The sequence below is a fragment of the Cucurbita moschata genome, unplaced genomic scaffold (genome assembly GCF_002738365.1).
Source record: "Cucurbita moschata cultivar Rifu unplaced genomic scaffold, Cmos_1.0 Cmo_Scf00073, whole genome shotgun sequence".
Classification (NCBI taxonomy): domain Eukaryota; kingdom Viridiplantae; phylum Streptophyta; class Magnoliopsida; order Cucurbitales; family Cucurbitaceae; genus Cucurbita; species Cucurbita moschata.
The window spans coordinates 758,754-786,443 of record NW_019268589.1 but is presented as its reverse complement, the minus strand read 5'-3'; the positions used below and the strand labels follow the sequence as shown (position 1 = coordinate 786,443).

The 27,690-nt window shown below is 35.3% G+C and overlaps 1 long non-coding RNA gene across 1 annotated transcript in view; it reads left to right on the top strand.

Annotated features, from left to right (window-relative positions):
- The window catches only part of LOC111438330, a 54,328-nt gene extending 48,893 nt beyond the window's left edge, over positions 1-5,435 (top strand). Inside the window, exon 3 of the long non-coding RNA XR_002709647.1 lies at positions 5,408-5,435. This is a non-coding gene — a long non-coding RNA (uncharacterized LOC111438330). The remainder of the gene's footprint in view (positions 1-5,407) is intronic.
- Positions 5,436-27,690: the final 22,255 nt, after the last annotated feature.

The window sequence follows — 27,690 nt, the reverse complement described above, 5'->3', positions numbered from 1 at the left end:
AAATTAGCACACATGAATGAGTTAAGTTTAATGTCTCCGAGAAACTCTACAATAAATGAAGCTGCACGAAGACCAAATAAGTGTCAAGGAAGCGATTGCCATATGAAGATGGTTAGTGGGAGTTGGTTGAAGTGTAGTGCCAATATGGGAATGTGTTACAACCTTCTAAACTTTGCTACCATATGGGTTCATGCCATGGTTTTCTTGTGAGCCTCACCTCAAGGGCGCATCGTTGTGTGACTAAAAGAATGTGAGTGTTGAGGCAAAGGTGACCATATCTAGGGTGCGCTCCTAGCATAGGTAATGATATGCCAACACTAGCTACTTTGATCATGTTTTTTTTTGTGAGTCCTTGTTAGAGTTTGAGAGAAGGGCGAGGGAGGCCATGGTGGGATAGTCCACAACCATTAGACAATTGTTTGTTCGTGCTTATGTTGCAAGACTCGGAGACCAAGAATAGATCCGTAAGTGGGATAGTTCATAAGTAGTGTGTAGTTTCCGTATTCATTCTGAAGCATGTTATTTCTAACGGGTTCGTTCGCAGGCAATCCGAAGTTTGGATCGTCATCAACGATACTGAGATTAAGTGAGAGAGAGAGTCACAATCCATGGACCAATTGTGTCTCTGGGAAAGTTATCAAGGATGATGACTAGTTTAAGTGGAGGAGAATTTCACAACAATACTACGAAAAGAGTAGGTTTTGACCCTCATATAATGATAGACGAAGCAGTGACCCTCAAATGGTGCCCATCCAGTCACAAGAGTGCCAAGAGATGAGTGCCGTGAGTCGACCGAGGAGGATGGTGCATCATCTAACACACTAAAGAGATCTTCCTTAAAGCCAAATTGAGGCATATGAAAAATAGAGGCAATGATGTGGACATGAGAAAAAAAGATAGGTTTGATAAATGGTCGGGTAGGGCCCTTGGAGGGTTCCAAAAGAAGTTTGGGCATGTGGGTCTAGAATGAAATCTTTCCATATGAAACATGAAAGGTCACCAAATTTGGGTGTAAATCGGACACTAGACATGCGGTCCATGAGACCATATGACTATTCGTCAAAATCATGCTTACTCCTACTCGACAAAAAAGGCCTGAAAATGCACTTTAGGGGAAGGTATGGTGTCAGCTCTCTACCACCCCTAACCATATGGCCTAAGCAAGCTACCATGTAGCATATACTTGTGTCACAGTGAGAGGGAGCGTTGCAAGACTAATGTCTTAAGTGACTTGCTTAAAAATACGTCTTTCAAGAACAGTGCTGGACAACATGAGTGTACCGACACTGCGTCCTCACCCATGTGTTGGAGGTTTGTATATGCACATGCTATTTGGTATGAAGTCAATAAATTATATGACATGGATATGGGAGGGTGCAATGCCTCAATCGAGCTTGGATGGATTGATATTTGAGTGGCCTAGACAATATGAGCGAAACATGGTTTCAGCATCGATTGACATGTTTGAGTAAGCTACGATGTCGATGGCATCATGGGACTTAGGATGACATCATGACATGAAGGTCATGCCAGGAACCAAGATGCAAAATCAAGATGCAACAACACATATGAATGACCTTTACTCTGAGTAGAGGCAAGGTTGTGTTGCATGGCTTGACCTAGTATAGAAGCAAGTTAGTTAAGGTCGCAGATGATTGAGCATGCACACATGGGCGACGTCTGTGTTCGACCAAGCTTAGATTCTGTACAAGTTGTGTTCAATATGCATGGGCAAACCTAAATACTTGTCATGAGTGTGTCGAGATCGTTATGTCGTACGATTAAAAATATAGGATTGTGACACGCTACNGTGAGGGATCAAATTGTAAATCTACTCTTTTAGATGGTTATGGTGTGTTCCTACAAAATTCAGATACTTGTAACGGTTTGATCCTCAGCCGTGGAAAGGATTGAGTTTGTTCTTGAATTCATAAAAAGAGCGGGGTGTAGCGGTTTGGCTTTGATTNTCGTTATGTCGTACGATTAAAAATATAGGATTGTGACACGCTACAACTATGAGGAGAACCCGAGACCGCATCCTGATCGTTTGCATTCAACTCGAATAATACCTGGAAACCATGTACATGATCCAACAACCCCGACCCGATTTGATCCCTACGTGCCAATGAGGACGCACCACCTTTCAAGAGTTCAATGCATGTTTTCTCTAGAGGCGCATATGTACTCGTGCATGCACGACCTTCTGTGCACGTGAGCAATGCATGAGTTTTTTTTTNATTGCTTATTATTATTTCTTGAACTATTTTATTGTATTAATTATCATCTTCTACTTGTTTTTTTTTTAAATCATAATAAAAAAAAATTAATCACTTAACTTTATTGTTAAAAGTCTATTTACCCCTCTAGGGTTGCCATACCGATCGAACAATTGGTATTAAAGCAGGTTGCTCTTATAGATTTTTTATGTAAACTTTATTGTTAGAGTTTATGGTAAACGTACGTGTTAATAATGTTTTTTGTGAAGGACAATAAACCTCTAGGCCTCCTTATTTTGATGGAACAAATNAATACTTGTCTGGATTGCAATCAATAATTTTCTCACGTAATACTTATCTGGATCGCAAGCATGCAAGCATATCTTACCTTAGGTAGTTAGAATATGCATGTTTAAGACCTTGGAATAACGTTTCTAAATGAAAATGCAAGTATGTTATATAAAATTGTCAAACTACCACTAGGATAAGAATTTATGATGCATGTCGATTTTAATATTTTTCGTTATGCTAGAATGGAGAATGGGTTATTTTGATCTACGCTTCGAGCCATTGATGGATTTTACCTCTCCGTTGAGCTTGTATGAGTGCATGATATAGTATGTTTAGCTCCATGAGATTGACTGTGTGTTCTTTTTATAAAGCATGCTTTTCTGCTCAGAGATAAGATTAGAGCGCTAGAGTTAGGTTGGCTCGACGATAACCTAGGTCAGGATGCCTCTAGTAGACTTAGCACCTTATGATTGTGAGCGGAGGTCAACAATAACTAAGAAAACTTGAGGAGTCAAGTACCCGAAAGTGAAAGTTGGCATGAAGCTACCTAGTCCTCTTAACAACCTAGTGGACCTCAACAATGCGCTGAGATGACCAAGGGGATGTTTAGAATATGTGTTCTATGTTGTAGGTAATCAATATGAATATCTCCCTAACAAGCATGCATGGGTGAACGAAATTAAGATTAGGGCACTACAACCAGAAATATTTACAAGTAAATCTCGGTTAGTATGTTTTCTGTAGGCTGTGCACCTCAAGATCATGAGCAACAATCAAAAGGTCTAGATCTGTGTGCCCTAAAAAAATTGGATTAGCTCCAAAAAGCTAACCCCGAAAAGTCCTAAAAAGATTAGGTGAGTTTTAAACTATCTAGATGCCCTTAAGAACCTAGTAGATTTCGAGGAGAAAGATGACTTAGAAAACTTAACATACCTAGTAGCAGTGTGACGGTACCACTAGAGTCTTAGCCTCATATCCCCTCTAGTACATCTTTAGTTCATAGCCTTCGTAGTGGTAGTGGTATAGCTACTATCAAGTTAGGTCTAAGTCGAACAGTGTAGCACGACGAGGCTATCAAAGTGCTACTATCATGTGTGGAAATGGCTTGGGATCTCCCAAGCAAGACCTTTGGTGCTATAATATGTGATAGGTAAATTTGTCATTTAGACATCCCATTCCTAATTAGAGTTCTTGATTAGCCGTAATAAGACGGCTAAGAATGAAGAAAAAGAAAAAAAAAAACAAGAAAAAAAAAAGAAAAGAAAAGGAAAAGGGAGAAAAAAGAAGATAGAGGATTTCGTGTTCTTGAGAAAGAGTCAGAGAGAATGTTGTAATCACCTCCCAACGGTTGTTTGGAATAGGAATTTTGTTGGATTTCCTTCACAAGAATTGCTCTAAGTCAGATTGAAAAACCATTCTTAACTTTTGATTTGTTCAAATCTGTTAAGAATCCAGAAATAATAGAAAGAAAGTGTTTCAAGTTCTTGATTTTAACTTTTCTTAAGACCGGAGAGCTTTTCTTAGAATAAGTTTCAAACTTTTAGTATGTTGTATTGGAGAGATGTCACACAAGTTTTATAAAGGAAGTCGTTGATTCAGATTGGAAGACGGTGTTCTGATGAACGTCAAGTAATGGTAAGTTTTTTAAGTTTTGAATTCTTGACAAAATTTATACTTGATTATTCTTGCTATGGGAGATGGGAAATTTAGAGAAAGATACATATATGTAGATGGGTTAAAAATCTACATATTTGGTAATGGAATCAAATTAATTCGAGGTCTCGGTAAGAAGTTACAAAATTAAGAAGTTATTACAAAGGNTGATGGAACAAATTATATAAAGCTAGAATGAAAATTTGTTTGCAATTGGTTGATTATCAGTTGTCAACTATTATTAAATGTCAGTAAACACCCTTACATCTCAATAAAAATTGTTTATAATATTGAGGAGCTTAAAATAGACATGAATTTGATGAGTGAAAAAGTGTTATTTTAATGTTAATGCTACAAATGTCTTTATTATGTCCTAAGTAAGAATGAATTTAGTAGAGTATCTTTGTGTTCTTCTATGAAACTTGAAAAACTCTTGAGGGAACAAATCAAATAAAAGAAAGAAAGATTAACATGTTAGTTTATAATTATGAACTATTTAAATTGGATGCAAATGAATCTATAGGTGATATCTTTACTAGATTTACTAATATTCTAAATGCTTTTAAAAATCTTGGAAAANAGGGCTTAAAATAGGACCTACTGGAGAAATTTAAAAAAATTTTGAATTTCTAACATGCAAAAAAAAAACCTCGGGCAAACATATATCATCCAAGTAGGTAACTACAAGAACTTTAGGCAAGTAATACTTTTAGGGATTGCTAGGACGTGCTAGCATAGGAGCATTACTTACGTTTGGTGGTTAGAAAATGCATGTNCCATCACATTGAAAGTTGACTCCGACGATGAGGAAGCCCCTGATGAAGATGATGTTGCCTACTTCACGTAAGTATAAAAAATTCATCAAAAGGAAGAAACAATTTAAGACACATTTCACCAACCAAAAAGAGTCAAAAGGTGAAAAGAGGAAAAAAATGATGAGATAATATGCTATGAATGAAAAAAGTAGGNGCATGACTAGAATATCAATTGAGCAATAAAGATGAGTATGTTATGCACGATGTAAGAAATTAAAAAACTGTCTCTACGATGATATGTTTTTTTTAATGTTGTTTTATATGTTTCTATTGTGTTAGAAAAGAGGATGGACTATTACAATCTATGTTCTGGGTGATCAATGGATGTTGTCCCCCCATTGAGTTTTTTTACTTGTATATATGTATTATACATTATGTCTTAACCCTAGGTGTTTAACTGTGTGTTTTCCTTGTAAAGCGTGTTTATCNAAGATGATGAGGTTTGTTTGAAAGCCTCCAATAAAAATAAGTGGTACTTTGATAGTGGTTGACACATAACGAGAAATCAATCCAAGTTTGTGAATTTTTCCAAGAAGGATGGTGGCTTAATAACCTTTGGTGATAACAAGAAGGGTAAAATAATTGGTGAGGGTACCGTAGCTAATGACACTTGTACTCTTATTGAAAATGTATTTTAAACTAATGGNGAATACTGTTGAATAAACATCATTTCTTTCCTGATAGATAGAGTATTTTTAGCTATTTAGTTGATCTACTCTCTATTTCTCTTAGTTATTCGTAACGCTATAAAAGCCAAGTTCAGTATTCAATAATATCATCAAACTCAAATGATTTATGTTTCAGGCTTAGTCATTCTTCGGTCAAAATTGGACTGAGAAAAATNTAAAAATAATTGCATAATTAAAAATTTTATTGATAGAAAAGTTTTGTTCGTTGGAAAAAGAGACGACAGTGTGTAAACTAATGATTTAAATTATTGTCCTATAAGATAAATGTCTTTCGGCTTTCCACAATAACTTTGGCTACGACATAGAAGATTAGGACAGGCTAGTATGTACTCAATTTCAAATATCTCAAAAAATTCATTAATAAGAAGACTTCCTCAATTTAAATTTGAAAAAGATAAAATTTGTGACAAACCTAAAATAGCTCTTCAACTATTACATATGGACTTATTGGACCCTCCTAAAATAGCTACATAAGGAGGGAATTACTATGCCTGTGATGGTTGATATATTTAGAGATTTATTTGGGTTTCGATAATAAAACATAAGAATGATGTTTTGATTTTTTTTTTCTAGTTTGTAAAAAGAGTTCAAAATGTTTTTTTTTAATTACTAAAATTAGGAGGGACCATCGAGTAGAATTTGATGCTTTAGCATTTGAAATATTTTGCAAAGATAATACTTTTTATTATGACTTCTCTTGTCTGAGGACTCATCAACAAAACGATCTGGTTGAAATGAACACTGGTACTTTACAAGAATTTGCTAGATCAATGTAATACTCTTTCTAATGAGTTTATTTAGAGTGATGATTTAGAAAGAAACTCTGGAGATTTACTTGTGAATGACAAAGGCAAAGAAAACTATTTCAAGCAGAGAAGAGGTGAGCTCAAATGAAAAGAAGGAAGAAATTTCTTCATCCATGCCAAAAGAATGGAGATATGCCTTATCTCATCCCAAGGACTTGATTATTGGTGTCTCGAACAAGTGAAAACTCATTCTTCTCTTAATTTATTTGATAATCTTGCTTTTGTTTCTCAAATTGAACCAAAAAGACTTAAGAATGCTTAAAATGATGAGTTCTGGATTTTAGCTATGCAAGATGAACTTAATCAATTTGAAACGAACAAAGTTTGGGAATTAGTGGTTCGACCCTCTAATATTTCCATTATTAGAAGTTTTTAGAAATAAAATTGATGAAAATGAGAATATCATTACAAATAAAGTTAGGTTTGTAGCTTAGGTTATTGTCAGGAGGAGGTATAGACTATGAAGAAACTTTTGCACCGGTTGCTAGATTAGAAACTATTAGAATGTTACTTGTTATTGCTTCTTACAAAAATTTTATATTGTATCAAATAGATGTCAGAAGTTCATTCTTAAATGGGTATATCATGGAGTAAGTTTACGTAGAACAATCTCCCGAATTTGAAAATTTTGATTTTCCACATCATGTCTAAGTTGAAAAAGGTTCTTTATGGCTTAAACAAGCTCTAAGAGCTTGGTATGTTAGACTTATTAATTTTCTTATTCGGAATGATTTTAAAATGGGTAAACTCGACACTACTCTTTTATTAAAATTCAAGAAAATGATATGCTATTAGTGTAAATATATCTTGATGATATCATATTTGGTTCTACTAATCCTTCTTAATAATTTTCTATTGGATGCATAATGGGTTTGAGATGAGTATAATGGGAGAGCATAGTTTCTTTCTCGAACTTCAAATCAAACAACTCAAAGATGGTATCTTAAGAGAAATACACTAACGATTTACTCAAAAGCTTCAAGTTCAATGGAGGTAAGATTGCAAAAACTCCAATGAGCACATCCACTGAACTTGACAAGGATGAAAAAGGTAAATGTGTGGACATTAAATCTTATCGAGGTATGATTGGATCCTTCGTTTACTTGACCGCTAGTAAACCAGATATTATGTTTAGTATATGTCTTTGTGCTAGGTTTCAATCTTGTCCTAAGGAATCTCATTTACATGCAGTTAAAAGAATAGTTAAATATTTGCTTCTAACTATTAATTTAGGATGATAGTATACTAGAAATGTTGAGTTTAAATTGGTAGGATATTTTGATGCGGATTTTACGATGATATATTAGAATGCATTGATATGATTATTTGGACATTTGTATTATTTTAGGTTTTCTTAATTTCATATTATTTGGACATGGCCAAAGCGACTTTTTTGTTTTAGGAACGAATCTCGAAGAGGCACTCGGGATAACAAGGGTAGATGATTAATGAGGAATCAATTAGAACATCCGGACCTACATGGTAGCTTAGAGCATAGTAAAGGGTAGGCCTGAACTTTCTATAGACCAAAGGAAAGTCGTGGAAACCTAGTAGAAGAAGGAAGCAACGAGGGCCTACAAGTAGGTTGGTTACTAAGTATATTTTTATACTTACACCTTTCTCCTTTTCTAGTTGGTTAAGGTGGAGAGATGCTCTGGAGCTCTACTATCACAGAGGGGTGTCGACCTGGAGTGTATGTTAGTTGTATTCGACCTAGGACATCAATTCGTTGTATAATTTTTTTCGTTTGTAAATATCTCGAAATAGTATGTTATGCACGATGTAAGAAATTACAAAATTGTCTCTACGATGATATGTTTTTTTTTTAATATTGTTTTATATGCTTTCTGTTGTGTTAGAAAAGAGGATGGACTATTATGATCTATGTTCTGGGTGATCAATGGATTTTGTCTCCCCATTGAGTTTTTTTACTTGTATATATGTATTATACATTATGTCTTAACCCTAGGTGTTTAACTGTGTGTTTTCCTTGTAAAGCGTGTTTATTTACACCGAGGTGGATGTTAGATTTAGGTGTTTTTGATTGAATACTGTTAAATAAACATCATTTCTTTCCTCATAGATAGAGTATTTTTAGCTATTTAGTTTATCTACTCTCTATTTCTCTTAGTGATTGGTAAGGCTATAAAAACCAAGTTCAATATTCAATAATATCATCAAACTCAAATTGTTTATGTTTCAGGCTTAGTCATTCTTTGGTCAAAATTAGATTGAGAAAAATATTGAAATTGATGAGAACACAGCTGAAGAAGGAGAAATCACAGAGGAAATGACAAAATCGATTGCTGAAATAATTGAACCAGTTGCTGAAAATGAAGAGGAGAAATCACGGAGGAAAGAACTGAACTAGTTGCTGAAACCGTTGAACTAGTTGCTGATAACACTTTTCTAGTAGCTCTTGCACAAAATTTGTCAATAAGGGATGGGAGAAATCGACATCCACCTGTATGGTATGCATATTATAATTTCGGTGAAGGCTTATCTGAAGAGGATGAAGAAAAGGAATTCTTAATGATTTCAGATCCTGTCCAAAATGGAGATTGGCTATGAAGGAAGAAATCAAATCCACTGAAAAAAAAAAAAAAAGAGACAAGAAGATATTTTACGGTAAAAGGCTACACACAAGAGTAATGAATTGATTATACGGAAGTGTATGCACCTGCGGCCAGAATAGACACGGTTAGAATGATAATTGCTTTTGCAGCCTAAAAAGGTTGGAAACTCTATCGGTTAGATGTCAAATCAACTTTTTGACGAGTTAAAAGAAGATATTTTTGTTGAACAACCAAAATGCTAATTCCAAATGGGAAGTGAGGGGATGGTGTACAAACTCCAAAAGGCTCTCTATGGGTTAAAACAAGCACCTAGAACATACGTTTAGTCGAAAAGAATCATACTTAATTAAGAATGGATTCAAAAGCAGTTCCAATGAGCAGACACTCTTCCTCAAGAGGAAGGGAGACAAAATTCTTATTGCAAGCATTTATGTTGATGATCTTTTATTTAATGTAGATGATGAAAAATTATTGGAGTTTAAATGTTCCATGAAGAAAGAGTTTGATATGACTGACTTAAGTCATATTAGATTTTTGGTCCTTAATCTCAAATTAATTAATTAATTTAATTAATTAATTAATTAATGTTTTGATGATAACAAACCTACAGTATTTATTAACAATTAGCAGTCACAGTGTAAAGTTGAAAATAATGATTCAAATGCATTTTTCAATTACTCAAATCAGAGGCAAAACAAAGAAGTTATCGTCCAAACAAAATGTTTGACTTACTTATGTGGGGGCAAAATTGAATCATGGGCCAATTAAAGTAGGACACTTGGAACTTTGGAAGAATAACAAATGGGGAGTTTTTAATTACTTTTAAAAGCCTAGTTTTATAACAACATCATATATTTTTGTTTGAACACAATAAATACAAGAATGTTTTAATGTTCCACCTCTCATTTCTCTTTTTAATAATCCATATTAAATCTTATTTTTGCCTCTACTTCTCTATTTAAACTCATCTATCTCCCCATACTTTAACACAACTTTCATAATTTTTTTTATCTCAATTTTTCTAAAGCTTCCATTGTTGCTCTCTCTCCAAGCTTCCAAGTTTATTTTTCTTCATCTTATTTTTGAAAGAGTTTTTTAATCTATTGTGAGGAAATAGTGGTGAGTGATCAAATTGTAAATCTACTCTTTTAGATGGTTATGGTGTGTTCCTATAAAATTTAGATACTTGTAACGGTTTGATCCTGAGCCGTGAAAAGGATTGAGTTTGCTCTTGAATTCGTAAAAAGAGCGGGGTGTAGCGGTTGGGCTTTGATCCGAGGAAAGAGTCGAGAAAAGTTTTTTAAAATTCTCAAGAGGCTCTTAGGGAGTGGAGTAGGTCAAGTTTGACCGAACCACTACAAACCTACAATGTTATATTTTCTAACTCTTTCATGTTTAATCTCAAAATTGTTATTGTGATTTATTGCATGTTATAAGTTTTTCATAATTGCTTATTGTTATTTCTTGAACTATTTTATGGTATTAATTATCATCTTCTACGTATTTTTTTTTAAATCATAATAAAAAAATTAATCACTTAACTTTATTGTTAAAAGTCTATTCACCCCTCTGGGGTTGCCATAAACAATTGGTATCAGAGCAGGTTGCTCTTATAGATTTTTTTATGTAAACTGTATTGTTAGAGTTTATGGTAAACCTACGTGTTAATAATGGTTTTTGTGAAGGACAATCAACCTCTAGGCCTCCTTATTTTGATGGAACAAATTATACTTATTGTAAAGCTAGAATGAAAATTTGTTTGCAATTGGTTGGTTACCAGTTATCAATTATGGTTAAATGTTAGTAAAGAACTTACATCCCAATAAAAATTGTTAATAATATTGAGGAGCTTAAAAAAAAGAATGAATTTAAGGAGTGAAAAAGTGTTATTTTAATACTAATGCTACAAATGTCTTTATTATGTCCTAAGTAAGTATGAATTTAGTAGAGTATCTATGACGTATGAAACTTGAAAAACTCTTGAGGGAACAAATCAAGTTAAAGAAAGAAAGATTAGTATGTTAGTTTATAATTATAAACTATTTAAATTGGATGCAAATGAATCTATAGGTGACATCTTTACTAGATTTGCTAATATTCTAAATGCTTTGAAAAATCTTGGAAAAATATATTCTACTCCGAAAAATATAAGGAAAATTCTCAGGTCTCTGCCTAAAAGTTGGGAAGCAGATGATCTCACACAGCTTCATTTGGATAAACTTGTTGGTTCTCTCATGACATGTGAGATTACCATGAATGAGCACATGATATAGGAATCCAAAAAGAAGAAAAGATTAGCCCTAAAGTCCATCACATTGGAAATTGACTCCGATGATGAGAAAGCCCCCGATGAAGATGATGTTGCCTACTTCACACGTAAGTATAAAAAATTCATCAAAAGGAAGAAACAATTTAAGACATATTTCACCAACCAAAAAGAGTCAAAAGGTGAAAAGAGGAAAAATGATGAGATAATATGCTATGAATGAAAAAAGCAAGGTCGTATAAGAATGGATTGTTCTCTCCTCAAATCATTTAAGAAATCCAAGGAAAAAGCAATGAGGGCTACTTGGGATGATTGTGATGAAAGTGCATGTGATGAAAAAGTAGCAAATTTTTGCTTCATGGTTCATAGTGACAAAGAGGATGAACAAGATGATGAGGTTTGTTTGAAAGCCTCCAATAAAAATAAGTGGTACTTGGATAGTGGTTGACACATGACGAGAAAACAATCCAAGTTTGTCAATTTTTCCAAGAAGGTTGGTGGCTTAATAACCTTTGGTGATAACAAGAAGGGTAAAATAATTGGTGAGGGTACTGTAGCTAACGACACTTGTACTCTTATTGAAAATGTATTTTAAACTAATGATCATGACTTACTTGAGCATTAATGTGATAAAGGTTTTAGAGTTTTTTTTGATAAAAATAATTGCATAATTAAAAATATAGAGATGACAATGTGTAAATTAATGATTTAAATTATTGTCCTACAAGATAAATGTCTTTCGGCTTTGCACAATGACTCTTTGCTATGGCATGGAAGAATAGGACATGTTAGTATGTACTTGATTTTAAATATCTCAAAAAATTAAATCCTCAACTTAAATTTGAAAAAGATAAAATTTGTGACAAACCAAGTTCTCTTCCACATCTAAAAATGTGATTTGTACTAGACCTCTTCAACTATTACATATGGACTTATTGGGCACTCCTACAATAGTTACCAATGGAGGGAATTACTATGCCTGTGATGGTCGACATTTTTCTAGATTTATTTGGGTTCTGACGATAAAATATAAGAACGATGTTTTGAAAAATTTTCTTTTTGCTAGCTTGTAAAAGAGTTCAAAATAGTTTTTTTTTTTAATTATTAAAATTAAGAGGGACCATGGAGTAGAATTTGATACTTTAGCATTTGAAATATTTTGAGAAATAATCGTTTTTATCGTGACTTCTACTGTCCAAGGACTCCTCAACAAAATAGTGTGGTTGAAAGGAACAATGATACTTTACAAGAATTTGCTAGATCAACGTAATAATATTTCTAATGAGTATATTTCGAGTGATGATTTAGAAAGAAACTCTGGGAGATTTACTTGTCGATGACAAAGGCAAAAAAACTATTTCAAGTAAAGAAGAGGTGAGCTCAAATGAAAAGAAGGAAGAAATTTCTTCATCAATGCCAAAAGAATGGAGATATGCCTTATCTCATCCCAAGGACTTGATTGTTGGTGATCTCGAACAAGTGAAAACTCGTTCTTTTGTTAATTTATTTGATAATCTTGCTTTTGTTTCTCAAATTGAACCAAAAAGACTTAAGAATGCTTAAAATGATGAGTTCTGGATTTTAGCTATGCAAGATGAACTTAATCAATTTGAAACGAACAAAGTTTGGGAATTAGTGGTTCGACCCTCTAATATTTCCATTATTAGAAGTTTTTAGAAATAAAATTGATGAAAATGAGAATATCATTACAAATAAAGTTAGGCTTGTAGCTTAGGTTATTGTCAGGAGGAGGTATAGACTATGAAGAAACTTTTGCACCGGTTGCTAGATTAGAAACTATTAGAATGTTACTTGTTATTGCTTCTTACAAAAATTTTATATTGTATCAAATAGATGTCAGAAGTTCATTCTTAAATGGGTATATCATGGAGTAAGTTTACGTAGAACAATCTCCCGAATTTGAAAATTTTGATTTTCCACATCATGTCTAAGTTGAAAAAGGTTCTTTATGGCTTAAACAAGCTCTAAGAGCTTGGTATGTTAGACTTATTAATTTTCTTATTCGGAATGATTTTAAAATGGGTAAACTCGACACTACTCTTTTATTAAAATTCAAGAAAATGATATGCTATTAGTGTAAATATATCTTGATGATATCATATTTGGTTCTACTAATCCTTCTTAATAATTTTCTAAATGGATGCATAATGGGTTTGAGATGAGTATAATGGGAGAGCATAGTTTCTTTCTCGAACTTCAAATCAAACAACTCAAAGATGGTATCTTAAGAGAAATACACTAAGGATTTACTCAAAAGCTTCCAGTTCAATGGAGGTAAGATTGCAAAAACTCCAATGACCACATCCACTGAACTTGACAAGGATGAAAAAGGTAAATGTGTGGATATTAAATCTTATCGAGGTATGATTGGATCTTTAGTTTACTTGACCGCTAGTAGACCAGATATTATGTTTAATGTATGTCTTTGTGCTAGGTTTCAATCTTGTCCTAAGGAATCCCATTTACATGCAGTAAAAAGAATATTTAAATATTTTGGTCGACTATTAATTTAGGATGATAGTATCCTAGAAATGTTGAGTTTAAATTGGAAGGATATTTTGATGCGGATTTTATGATGATATATTAGAATGCATTGATATAATTATTTGGACATTTGTATTATTTTAGGTTTTCTTAATTTCATATTATTTGGACATGGCAAAAGCGACTTTTTTGTTTTAGGAACGAATCTCAAAGAGGCACTAGGGACAACAAGGCTAGATGATTAATGAGGAATCAATTAGAACTTCGGGACCTACACGGTAGCTTAGAGCGTAGTAAACAGTAGGCCCGAACTTTCTATAGACAAAAGGAAAGTCGTGGAAACCTAGTAGAAGAAGGAAGCAACGATGGCCTACGAGTAGGTTGGTTACTAAGTATATTTTTATACTTACACCTTTCTCCTTTTCTAGTTGGTCAAGGTGGAGAGATGCTCTGGAGCTCTACTATCACAGAGGGGTGTCGACCCGGAGTGTATGTTAGTTGTATTCGATCTGGGACATCAATTAGTTGTATAATTTTTTTTCATTTGTAAATATCTTGAAATTTCTGACACAGGTGTTGTACGTCGTTTAAATTTATCTTTTTATCACAGTTTGATTTTTCGAGATCCAATCGGTTTGAGAGGGGAAGGAAGCATTCCTTATAATAAGGGTGTGAATACCTCTATGAGATCACGAGGTAATGGACCAAAGTGGACAATATCTTATAAAAAAGTATTCCTTATAAACGAGTCGCTTTGCTCGTACAAAAAAATGAACTTTTCGTCGCCCAGGAGATTCAAACTCTCGCGAGGAAACCCCATGTACTTAGTAGGCACACACCTTCACCACTCATTAAAAGAACCTTTTTTTTTTTAGGATTGAATCTTGACGAGATACTAGGGACAACAAAGGTAGATGATTAATGAGGAATCAGTTAGAACTTCGGGACCTACACGGTAGCTTAGAGTGCAGTAAAGGGTAAACCCAAACTTCCTGTAGACCAAAGAAAAGTCGTGGAAACCTGGTAGAAGAAGGAAGCGATGCGGGCCTACAAGTAGGTTGGTTACTAAGTATATTTTTATACTTATACCTTTCTCCTTTTTTAGTTCAAGTACTTGTCAAGGTGGGGAGATGCTCGGGAGCTCTACTATCACAAAGGGACTCGGAGTGTATGTTAGTTGTATTGACCTCAGACATCAATTAGTTGTATAATTTTTTTGGTTGATTTTGAATTCTTTTGTATTCCAAGCCCTTTTTCAAGTTTGTAAATAACTTTGAAATTTCTGACACAGGTGTTGTATGTCTTTTAAAGTGTAAAAAATATAACTTTTCATTGCTTCCATCCCAGATCCAATATCGGTTTGAGAGGGGAACAAAACACTCCATATATAAGGGTGTGAATACATCTATGAGATTGTGAGGTAATGAGCCAAAGTGGACAACATGTTTTAGCGGTGGCCAAAGAACAAAACATTCCATATATAAGGGTGTGAATACCTCTATGAGATCGTGAAGTAACGAGCCAAAGTGGACAACATGTTTTAACGGTGGCCTTTAGTTAGTACAAAAGAATAAACTTTTCGTCGCCTATGAGATTCAAACTCTCGCGGGGAAACCCCATGTACTTAAGAGTGTGAATACCTCTATGAGATCGTGAGGTAATGAGCCAAAATTGACAACATGTTTTAGTGGTGGCCTTTGGTTAGTCCAAAAAAATAAACTTTTCGTCGCCTAAGATATTCAAACTCTCGCGAGGAAACCCAATGTACTTAGCAGGCACACGCCTTAACCACTCTGCCAAAAAGACTTTTTTGTTTTATGAACGAATCTTGAAGAGGCACCAGGGACAACAAAGGTAGATGATTAATGAGGAATCAATTAGAATTTCGGGACATACAAAGTAGCTTAGAGCACAATAAAGGGTAGCGCAACGTCCTATGGACTAAAGGAAAGTCGTAGAAACTTAGTAGAAGAAGGAAGCAATGAGGGCCTACAAGTAGGTTGGTTACTAAGTATATTTGTATACTTGCACCTTTCTTCCTTTCTAGTGTAAGGGCTTACAAGTAGGTTGGTTACTAAGTATATTTGTATACTTACACCATTCTTCATTTCTAGTGTAAGGGCCTACAAGTAGGTTGGTTACTATGTATATTTGTATACTTACACCTTTCTCCTTTTCTAGTGTAAGGGCCTACAAGTAGGTTGTGGTTACTAAGTATATTTATATACTTACACCTTTCTCCTTTTCTAGTGTACTAGTCAAGGTGGGAGAGATGGAAACTTAGTAGAAGAAGGAAGTGATGATTTTTTCTAGTGTACTGGTCAAGGTGGAGAGATGGAAACTTAGTAGAAGAAGGAAGCGATGATTTTTTCTAGTGTACTAGTCAAGGTGGGGAGATGGAAACTTAGTAGAAGAAGGAAGCGATGATTTTTTCTAGAGTACTGGTCAAGGTGGGGAGATGCTCGGGAGCTCTACTACCACAGAGGAGCATCAACCCAGAGTGTTGATTAAAGTGTAAAATATTTATCTTTTCATCGCCTAAGAAATTCAAACTCTCGCAGGGAAACCCAATGTACTTAGCAGGCACATGCCTTAACCACTCGGCTAAAGCAACTTTTTTGTTTTAGGAACGAATATCGAAGAGGCACTATGGACAACAAAGGTAGATAATTAATGAGGAATCAATTAGAACTTTGGGACATACACAGTAGCTTAGAGCGCAGTAAAGGGTAAGCCCGACATCCTATAGACCAAAGGAAAGTCGTGGAAACCTAGTATTAGAAGGATGCGATGAGGGCCTACAAGTAGGTGGTTCCTATGTATATTTTTATACTTACACGTTTCTCCTTTTCTAGTGTACTGGTCAAGGTGGGGAGTTGCTCGGATGTATATTTTTATACTTACACGTTTCTCCTTTTCTAGTGTACTGGTCAAGGTGGGGAGTTGCTCGGAAGCTCTACTGTCATAGAGGGGTGTCGACCCGGAGTGTTGTTATGGTCAAGGTGGGGAGTTGCTCGGAAGCTCTACTGTCATAGAGGGGTGTCGACCCGGAGTGTTGTTAGTTGTATTCGACCTGGGCTATGAATTAGTTGTATAATTTAGAGGGGTGTCGACCCGGAGTGTTGTTAGTTGTATTCGACCTGGGCTATGAATTAGTTGTATAATTTTTTGGGTTGTCGACCCGGAGTGTTGTTAGTTGTATTCGACCTGGGCTATGAATTAGTTGTATAATTTTTTGGGTTAATTTTGAATTCTTTTGGTCAAATCTTGGAGGGAAACACGGTGTGATTAGAAAGCACACACCTTGACGAGTTATTCAAAATGACTTTATGGTTTTATGAATAGTAGTCTTGAAGAGACAATAGTAGAGGGGTGTCGACCCGAAATGTCTGTTACTTGTATTTCACGTGGGACATAAATTAGTTCTATTCTCTTTGAACAGGTGTTGTTTGTCTTTTCAAAATTTATCTTTTCGCCGCGGTTCGATTTCTCGAAATCTCAAAAATTGGGTCGTGACGAATCTAATTCATGGATTATTTCTAGTATCTACATTATCCATTAACTCTGTTAGTTCTAATTCATGGATTCTCGACAGTGGAGCTTCGAATCATATAGTATCCAAAGCTTTTGTTATGACTGAACCAAAGGCTGCAAACATTTGCAATAAAATTGCCTAACGGAGGAACAACACATGTGTCACTTACGGTCAATGGTTTCTTTAATCCTGACCTTAAATTAAACAATATTTTATGTATGTCTTCATTCAATTTAAACATATTGTCCATTAGCAAACTTACCAATGAATTGAAATGTTGTATCACCTTCTATCCTGATTCTTGTGTTATGCAGGATTTGGCTATGGAGAAAATGATTGGCTCAGGTAAACAATTTGGAGGTCTCTATCATATTTCTTAATCTCCAATCAAATCTTTAACTAATCAAGTATCTCAATCATCTCATTTGTGGCATTTAAGCCTAGATCATTCTATTTATTTTTTCTTGTTTTAAATTTCTAACTAATCAATTTCATCTTAATAATGCTACTTTTTCTCACAACGGTAGTATTTGCCTATTAGCAAAACAAACTAGGTTGTTTTTTTTTTTTCAAGAAGTTCAATAACAACACATTCTACCTTTTGATGTTACATTGTGATGTTTGGGGATCTCATAAAATTCCTACCCATTCTGGTTTGCATTTTCTTCTCACTATTGTTGATGATTTTACTCGATGTACTTGAGTTTTTCTTATGCAACATGAATCAAAAGTACATCATTTATTAATGAACTTTGTTCAATTCGTTCAAACTCAATTTCATACTACTATCAAAATAGTACGATCAGACAATGGGACTGAGTTCCTGTCTTTACAACCAATTTTTACTTCTTGTGGCATTGAATTTCAGCGCACTTGTGTCTATACTCCACAATAAAATTGAGTCGTAGAGCGTAAGAATCGTCATATCCTAAATGTAGCTAGATCTCTCCTGTTTCAGTCACAGATTCCACTTAATTTTTTTGGGAGAGTGCATTTTAATTGCTGTTTATCTTATAAATAGAACACCATCACCATTTTTATCTAACAAGACACCCCTTGAAGCACTCTACAAACACCCACCTACATTTCATCATCTTAAAGTTTTTTTTAATGTAAATTTTATGCAACTGTTGTACATCCTAAGTAAAAATTTGAACCTCGGCCAATTCCTTGTGTTTTCGTAGGATATGCTTGTGGTTACAAATTATTTATCCACTGTGATGTTAAATTTTGTGAAGATGTTTTCCTTTTTCACTAGCTTCACAAACTTCGACATTAGTTTCTTCGACTCTCGTTTTACCACTTCATGATTCATCCTACGCAAACATCTATTCTAATCATATCTCACCTTCTATTTCGTCATCTCCTCCACTTTCTATTCCTTCTCCAGATTCACCCACTAATTATAATCCTATCCCTCCTGATACACCAGTTCCACTCTGACGTTCTACTCGTACCAAACAACCTCCAGCTTGCAAAATGATTATGAGATGTCTTATGCAGCCAATTATTTAACCTCTAGCTCAAGTCCCAACACGGGCACCAGGCATCCCCTTCATCATTACCTTTCTTTCTCTAGTTTTTCTCCTACTCAACGTGCTTTTCTATCTCTTATTACAGCCTGACATATGTTAAAACTTATGATGACGTAGTTGGCGACCCATTATGGCAGCAGGCTATGAATGCTGAAATTGCAACTTTGGAACGTAATCATACTTGGTCTCTCGTTCCTCTACCACCTGGCCATAAACCTATTGGCTATCGTTGGGTGTACAAGATTAAATACAACTCTGATGGTTCTGTTGAACATTATAAAGTTTATCCGGTAGTAAAGGGGTATACTCAGATTGAAGATATTGATTACAAATAGACATTTTCTAATACAACAAAGTTTACTACACTTCGTTGCTTACTCACTCTTGCTACTTCTAAAACATGGTTCACACATCAGTTGAGTGTTCAAAATGTATTTCTCCATAGTAATCTTTAAACAGGGAATGAGGGAAGGAGTGAGGAGAATATTTTCCCTCTTACATAAATAGGACTAGAGACCGAGATTATATTCTCCATTCTTGTCCCCTCCTAACTCCCTTGACCTCGTTCCCGCCTGCCTCAAAGAGAGATTTTTTAAGTTCCATTTCCAAGTTTTAAATCTATATATTTTCCATTTCAAACTCCTATGGGCTTTATGTATTCCAAGCTTGGGTGAGTTGAATGTGTTGCTTTCATTCGTTTGATTTATGTAATAACAAATGTCTTTTACATTTGGATTAGTTTTTTTTTTTTTCTTTTTCTTTTTTCCTGCTAATTGAACTCAGTTATTTATGTCATTAGGGTTGCTTTATTTTTGTCTCATTAGCGGTCATTATTGTTGATTCAACTATTAATTTATGACATAGAGAAAACTAATCACTATTTTTATGGTGTTTTTCTTAGATTTGAAAATTATGTTATCAAATTTTGTGTTTATTATTTAGGCATAGATTAAGTTTATATTTTTTTTAATAGAGTAGATGAAATGAGTTTAATTTAGAGTAAGGTGGTTTTACTTCAATTTCTAATAACATGAGAGGATCAAAATCAATTGATAATTTATATCTAAAAATAAAATGTATAAATTAACGAATTTATTTAAAATGACTATTTTTTTTAGAGAATAATAAATGGAGAATCTGATCCCTGCCAATTCCTTGCCATAAATCCCTTACCGTGATCCTCAACAAATAAATAGAGAATTTCGTGGAAATGGAGAATGAAATAGATGGTGGGAATGATGATAAAGAATGGACATCTTTACTTGAGACAACTGCATGCATCGTGTTTTATGATTGGATGACATGTACTATGTTATGTATATGCTATGAGATACGTTATGTTGCATACAAGTGATGCTATGATATCATATACACTATTCTAGGATTATGTTATGTCGTAGAACAATGTTATGTTTTCGATGTTATTTGATGCATGAACCTTCATGTATCATGTCATGTAAACTATGTTAATACGTACACTCTATGACTAAGAGCCATTAGAAAATCATGTATTATTAATAGGAGGTGCATCGGGATACTTCCCCGTTATGATTAGTACAGACGGATACCTTACAATTTTATGTTCCTTATGATATTATATGGGTCTTTTCCCTTTATGGTATTTGGTAGTGTGAGTGTGCACAAGCTCGACGAACCAGCCCACATAGTACTCTTATACGAGCCCACATAGTACTCTTATACGAGCCCACCTAGTGGCCAATGTGCACATTCATGGGTCGTGTGTAGGATAGTATGACATATCCAACCCTGCTTGGACTGAAAAGCAAAGCCCAAACCCATGTCACAATGCTTTTATGAAAGTATAGGTCCAACTATATTACACATGATTCATTTTCCGACCCTAACAGTGAGGTTACTTACATAGTATTTATTAAAGTACTCAAACCACGTGCTACTCTTATTTTCAAGTAAAGGTAAGACACCCATTTACAAATGACAACGTCGCTTTGAAGGTCAAGGAACCAAAGTTAAGGTAGTTGTATTCATGTTATTTTTAATGATCAGTTAGACAAGGGCATTATTTAAACTCATGTTATCTATTTTCCACAATGTTGTCCATAACAATATTGTTTTAATGAATTTATTATGAACATTTAAGTCTATAGCACGGTTTATGAAACGTTATAAATGAATTCTTTCATGCATAGTAGTCATGACATGTATGCAGTTGCCCATGAATCAAATTCTAATTTCATTTAGAATTTTTTGAATAAAATTGAAACTCAAGGTTAAAATAAATACATCAACAAACCTAAAGGGATAAGAAATGAGAAATTAACTCCAAATGTATATTCGTGGTTTTAAATTTATATTACGGTTGTAAATTTGTCTCTATTTCTCAACACTACTACCTTCTTTAATGTTGAGAAAAACTCAAATCATCTTTGATCCTTTCATTTTTTAAACTAAAAAATTATTAGAATTATAGCTGTGATATAACACACAGCAAGACATTAATATGATATTTGTGTATACATTTTTAAAGAAAAAGGGAAATAGGGATTAAAAGTGTTTGTCTTTTGTATAACTTCTAATAATAGTTTGGGGATGTACTCATATCATGATTCCGAGAATCGAATTTGGGTCTCAACTATGGCAGGGCACTATTCTACCACTAGACCCCTGGTGCCGTCTACCTTTAAGCAGATGTAGGGTACTATTCTACCACTAGACCCCTGGTGCCATCTACCTTTAGGCAATTCCATAACGTACTTGTATTTTGGTCATGCAGTTCTTCCAAAGCCCTTCACTTTTAGTTTCACCTCTTGATTTAAAAAACAAAAAGCTCGATAGTGCTACTCGTGAAATTTAAAAATTTAAACGACATTATGCACTAATATCATCATTGCCAATCTTTAAGATGCACCAACCAAGAATCAAACTCAAGTCTGTACCGTGGCAAGGTACTATTCTACCACTAGACCACTGGCGCATGTACCTTTAAGCATATCTATAACGTACTCATATTTTGGTCATGAGTTCTTCTGAAGACCTTAACTTTTAGTTTCACCTCTCAATTTAAAAAAAAAGCTCAATAGTGCTACTCGTGAAATCTATAAATATAAATGATATTGTGACAATCCCAAGTTTGAACATTATGCACTAATATCATCATAGCTAATCTTCAAGATGCACCAGCTGAGAATCGAACTCGAGTCCGTATCGTGGCAGGGTACTTCATAAGGTACACGTATTTTGGTCATGCAGTTCTTCTGAAGCCATTAACTTTTAGTTTCACTTCTCGATTTAAAAAAAAAAAAGCTCGATAGTGCTACTCGTGAAATCTATAAAGTTAAATGATATATTGTAACAAACCCAAGTTTGAATAGTATGCACTAATATCATCATAGCTAATCTTCAAGATGCAAGAGCCAGAATCGAATTCGGGTCTGCATCATGGCAGGGTACTATTCTACCATTAGACCACTAGTGAATCCACCTTTAGGCATATCCATAACTTGCAGTTCTTCCGAAGCCCTTAACTTTTAGTTTGTTTTATAAAAAAAAGCTTCATAGTGCTACTCGTTTGAACATTATGCACTATTATCATCCTAGCTAATCTTCAAGATGCAAGAGTCGAGAATCAAACTCAAGTTTATATTGAGGTAGGGTACTATTCTAACACTAGACTATTGGTGCTTCTACATTTAGGCACATCCATAACATACTTGTATTTTGGTCATGCAATTCTTCCGAAGCCCTTCAATAGCCAAGAATCGAACTCAGGTCTATACTGTGGCAGGGTACATCCATAATGTTCTTGTATTTTGGTCATGCAGTTCTTCCGAAGCCCTTAACTTTTATTTTCACCTCTCGATTTAAAAAATAAAAGCTCCATAGCGCTACACCTGAAATCTATAAATTTAAATGATATATTGTAACAAACACAAGTTAAAACATTTTCACCACTCGATTTAAAAAAAAAAAAAAACTCCATAGTACTACTCGTGAAATCTATACATTTAAATGATATATTGTAACAAACCAAAGTTTGAACATTATGCACTAATATCATCATAGCTAATCTTTAATAAGATGCACCAACCGAGAATCGAACTCAAGTCTATACTGTGGCAGGGTATTATTCTACCACTAGACAACTGGTGCATCTACCTTTAGGCATATCCATAACGTACTCATATTTTAGTCATGTAGTTCTTCCGAAGTCCTTAAATCTTGAAGTCTAATACAAGGGTCATTGTAAAAAAGGTAGAGAAATAGTTTTGCAGAAATTTAAATTTAAAATTAAAGTAATGGGCTCACATAGGTTGACTTGGATGTCAAAGAACAAAATTAAACTTTGATGAAGGATAAATTGGTGGCAAAAACTTTTAATCAGGTGGGGGACCTTTTGCAGTTAGATAATTGAATGATGTATGATAGTGCATTCTCCATGGACCCTGCATGCACCATATTATTTATGCTATGTGTATGGTTCTATGTAATGACATATGATGATTGGCTATGTATGCATGTGATATCCATTATGCCATATTGTGAATGAAATGAAATATTATGTATGTCTTGTTATGTCTTGTCATGCAAAGATATTTGATGGATTATGTGACGACTGCCATGTATACATGATGCATGTATGTACTATGTCATGGATGGAAGGAGAAATGAAATGATGTTAATGCTATGAATGTAAATCATTGGGACCTCATGCATGTATGTATGTCATGTACCGGGATACTTTCCCATTATGCTATGTTAGTACGAATGCGTACCTTTGATATTTATATTCTTGATATCATGCGAGACTTTCCTTTTCTGTGGCATCGGGCGACACGTTAGAGCATTGTGCCCAACCAAGAAAGACCCAAGGGGTGCGTATACGAGCCCGCCTAGTGGGTCTATGTGTGTGAGCTACGTGTGGAAAAATACAACACATCAAACCCGGCTCGAAACTGGAAAGAGCTCAAGATCATGTGATAGTTTCAAATGATAAGTCCCATCATTATATGCGAGTGATTGCATCACTAATCCTAATAGTGGAGTGACTTACTGAGTATTTCTTAAAATACTCTAGCCACGTGCCATCTTTATTTTTTAGGTAAAGGTAAAATGTCTCTGCAAGGATGACAGTGAATTCTGGAATGACCATGGAAGTCAAGATAGGGTAGTAGTATGCATTGGCTTTTCATTTAGTAGTTGAAAGGTGGCATTTTATTTTCATATTCAAATATTAAGTTATTTATAATTTATGTTTTTAAATTAACCGTGTAAATCCATGACTCTGTTTAAAAATATTTTATTTTAAATTTTCGCATATGTTATTAAAGGCATGCATGTGGTGACATCTTTAATTAAAACTGAAAATTAGGGGCATTACGATGGTTCTATTCAATCGACAGGTTTAGCAACTTCCAGTCGCGACTCGCACCTCTTCTCAGTCAAATCATCCTCTAAGTCGTTTTGAATGAATTTATTTCTCTTCGTAGTTAATGAAATTGTATGAAAATAATTTTTACTGAAAAGATGATTAAAACATTACAAATTTGGTGACAGAACTAAGTATATTCGAGTATGTATAAGAAATTATAAAAATTTAAAGACAATAGAAAAATTTGTAAAATTGTGAGGAAAATAAAAAATGGATAAGATAAAAAAAATCGTAGATTGACATTTATCAGGTGAAAGGGAGGCATAGTGTATCAAGCGTGACAGAGGACACGTGCCACTATACAAGAGGAGACACACATTGAACTGTTGTGCTTGAAACCAAGCTTGGGCATCAGCAAGACCGAGGCAACGATGTAAATATGAGGGACAAAGATAGGCTATATAAAGGCCTAGTAGCACCCCCAACCTTAACCTTGAAAGTCGGGTTTCCTAAAGAAATTTGTGCATGCAACTTTAGAGTGAAGTCTGTTCATACGAAATATGAAACCTTGCCAAATTTGGTGTCAATCAGACACCGGACTGACGCTTCACGAGACTGCATAATACTTAAGGTAGGTAACTTCACAAGAGTTCTCAAGACCAGCATTCGCTCAAGAAGAGAGTACCAACTAAACCTATGTGGTTCTGAAAAAAAAAAAAAAACCTTAACTGCTACTAGAAAGAAAAAAGTAGCCGCTAAGCAAAGCTAATTGATTTTCTTTTCATACTTATAAAGTACAAGCTAGAGCTAATAGCAAAAACAAAGTGAGTGGAGAGCCACTACTATTTGTTCCTATATAGTTTAGTTTCCAAATTTCCTAGGCTCGGTCACCTTCCTCGTATCCCTTATGCTTAGGAGTGGGATCCATGGTGACCCGGCTCGGTCACCTTCCTCGTATCCCTTATGCTTAGGAGTGGGATCCATGGTGACCCTGAGAAACCTCCCTTCTCTAATGCTACAAAAGGAGTTAAATATTGTTTTCGTGAGCTTGTGTCGAAATGACTTTATTGGAGTAATGACTATAGCGACCTTTGGGTGTTTGAAAAATTTCATGAGCCCAATGAGAGTTCGAGAATGTTTGGGATGAAGCTGCTTGACTTTTCCTTCTTTCATGGTAAAGTGGCTTTACTACTTCTCTTTCTCTAAGGAAATATTTTTTATGAGTGTCAAGAAGCGATTGCCATATGAAGATGGTTAATGGGAGTTCGTTAAAGTGCAGTGTCAATATGGGAATGTGTTACAACCTTTTTAGACTTTGCTACCCTATGGGTTCATGCCATGGTTGGCTTGTGAGCCTCACCCCAAGGGTGCACCATGATGTGTGACTAAAAGAATATGAGTGTTGAGGCAAAGGTGACCATATCTAGGGTGCGCTCCTAGCATAGGTAAGGATATGCCAAAACTAGCTACTTTGATCATGGTTTTTCTAGTGAGTCCCTGTTACAGTTCGAGAGAAGGGCGAGGGAGGCCATGGTGGGATACTCCACAACCATTAGACAATTGTTTTTTCGTGCTTATGTTGCAAGATCGTAGACCAAGAATAAATCCATAAGTCAGATAGTTCATAAGTAGTGCGTAGTTTCCGTATTCATTCTGAAGCATGTTATTTCCAATGGGTTCGTTCGCAGGCAATCCGAAGTTTGGATTGTCATCAAGGATACTAAGATTAAGTGAGAGAGAGAGTCACAATCCATGGACCGATTGTGTCTCTGAGAAAGTCATCAAGGATGATGATTAGTTTAAGTGGAGGAGAATTTCACAACAATGCTACGAAAAGAGTAGGTTTTGACCCTCATATAACGATAGACCTCAGTGACCTTCAAATGGTGACCATCCAGTCACAAGAGTGCCAAGATAGATGAGTGCCATGATGCGGCCGAGGAGGATGGAGCATCATCTAACACACCAAAGAGATCTTCATTAAAACCAAATTTTGGCATATGAAAAACAGAGGCAATGATGTCGACATGAGAAACAAAGATAGGTTTGATAAAGGGTCGGGTAGGGCCCCGGGAGGGTTCCAAAAGAAGTTTGGGCATGTGGGTCTAGAATGAAATCCTTCCATATGAAATATGAAAGGTCACCAAATTTGGGTGTAATTCGGACACTAGACATGCGCTCCATGAGACCATATGACTATTCGTCAAAATCATGCTTACTCCTACTCGATAAAAAAGGCCTCAAAATGCACTTTAGGGGGAGGTATGGTGTCGTCTCTCTACCACCCCTAACCATATGGCCTAAACAAGCTACCATGTAGCATATACTTGTGTCATAGTGAGAGGGAGCGTTGCAAGACTAGTGTCTTAGGTGACTTGCTTTAAAATACGTCTTTCAAGGACAGTGCTGGACAACATGAGTGTACCGACATTGCACCCTCACCCATGTATCGGAGGTTTGTATATGCACAAGCTCTTTGGTATGAAGCCAATAAATAATATGACATGGATATGGGAGGGTGCAATGTCTCAATAGAGCTTGGATGGATTGATATTTGAGTGGCCTAGACAATATGAGCGAAACATGGTTTCATCCTCGATTGACATGTCTGAGTAAGCTACGATGTCGATGGCATCATGGGACTTAGGATGGCATCATGACATGAAGGTCATGCCAGGAACGAAGATGCAAAATCAAGATGCAACAACACATATGAATGACCTTTATTCTAAGTAGAGGCAAGGTTGTGTTGCATGGCTTGGCCTAGTATAGAAGCAAGTTAGTTAAGGTCGCAGATGATTGAGCATGCACACACGGTGTAACGAATCACCCTTTATAAGGGTGTGGAAACCTTCCCCTAGCAGACGCGTTTTAAGGCCTTGAGAGCGAGCCCGAAAGGGAAAGTCCAAAGAGGACAATATCTGCTAGCAGTGTATCTGGGTTGTTACAATTGGTATCAGAGCTCTAGGTTTTAAATTCTGTAGACTAGCCTACAATGTAGACTTCGCATGTTCCATGGTCCCAACGTCGATGCCCCGTCACCGTCAGGTACGCCTTGCACAAGATAAGAAAAGAGAAACATTTTCAAACTCGCATGCATTTTTATGTTAATGTTACTGAAATCGTTGTTATATTTCACGTATTTATTTAAGAGCATGACATAATGTTACTGGACGAGGTGAGGCTGAAGAGAACCCACCTCCAGAGGGATCAGAGACAGGGTTTGAATTAGAACCCTTATTGTATGTATGGTAGGCAAGGAGCCCTGAGAGGGTAGACGTAGTAACTAAGGATAGAGTAAAGAATGACCAAGCAATAGTAGCCGACCAAGCTCTAAGCGTAGTCCTAATAGTAGTAAAGATGACCGACTTCGATGTAGTACTAGGCATGGATTGACAAGCTGCAAACTATGCTATTATAGAATGTCGCAAAAAAAAAAAAAGATTATTCTCACCA